We start from the raw sequence: 912 nt of genomic DNA on the forward strand, positions 1-912 counted from the left end.
AATGTGATGGTTAATATGTCAACATGTTCTGATGATGAGCATATCTGATTTGATATATTTCACTTGAGCTGACGGTCTATTGAAAACAGCCTCTCTACCTCCTCAAAATAGGGATAAGGCTACATACACACTACCCTTCGCACACCTTGTGAGATTAGTGGGAGTATGTTATTGTTGTATATACATGGTCAAAGTTGGAAGCAATGTTTTGATTGGATGCGCTGCAAAAAACGTATGGTTCTGAGTGTACACTAACTGTTACAACGACCGCCACCTCAGTCTATCAAGTAAAATCATTGCATATGTTCAATCTAACAACGACCGCTACCTCAGTCTATCAAGTAAAATCATTGCACGTGTTCAATCTAACAGTCGAAATCCAAACATTATTAGATGAACAGTCTGTTGAATTATGTAATAAATGTAGATACATTTGACCATGTTGAGAATAACAAGACCATGTTCCCTTAAATCTCTCATAGTTAAAAGTTTCTATTTGAAAAATTCATAAAAATGTGGGTGTTAGGTAGGGGCCGTGCAAACGCAGGCCCCCGCTGCCACAAATTATGACGTAGGCTCGACCACTTGGATCGACCTTAGGCAAGCACCCCTCCAAAGTGCAATGGAGGTCGCCAACCTAGGCCATGGGTCGTCATGATCGCCCATTGACCCCGTCAAGGTAAGTATGTATCATAGATGTCCTTGGCCCTTGAAAATTAGATACAACTTCCATGCAGACACGCCCACGCAGTGACCACAGATCGAGTGAACTATTCTTTCGCCTTTTATTAAAGAATACTGTGTGCGCAGTGCAAATAGTGGCATACACCTATTTTTGGAGGATACAACTTCTAGGATGTTCAATGATTCCATAATCATATCAAAGCTAGCAGATTCTGAATTACAAATGTA

General features: G+C 40.6%; 2 non-coding genes across 2 annotated transcripts; one reads left to right on the forward strand and one right to left on the reverse strand.

Annotated features, from left to right (window-relative positions):
* Nucleotides 1–526: 526 nt before the first annotated feature.
* On the reverse strand, nt 527–687 carry LOC124895273. Its single transcript, XR_007051638.1, has one exon. It is a non-coding gene; the product is annotated as a U1 spliceosomal RNA (small nuclear RNA).
* A 54-nt stretch (nt 688–741) lies between these two features.
* Nucleotides 742–861, forward strand: LOC124895274. The gene has a single exon (XR_007051639.1). It is a non-coding gene; the product is annotated as a U5 spliceosomal RNA (small nuclear RNA).
* Nucleotides 862–912: the final 51 nt, after the last annotated feature.

The sequence above is a fragment of the Capsicum annuum genome, unplaced genomic scaffold, assembly GCF_002878395.1.
Source record: "Capsicum annuum cultivar UCD-10X-F1 unplaced genomic scaffold, UCD10Xv1.1 ctg80986, whole genome shotgun sequence".
In the NCBI taxonomy this organism is placed as follows: Eukaryota; Viridiplantae; Streptophyta; class Magnoliopsida; order Solanales; family Solanaceae; genus Capsicum; species Capsicum annuum.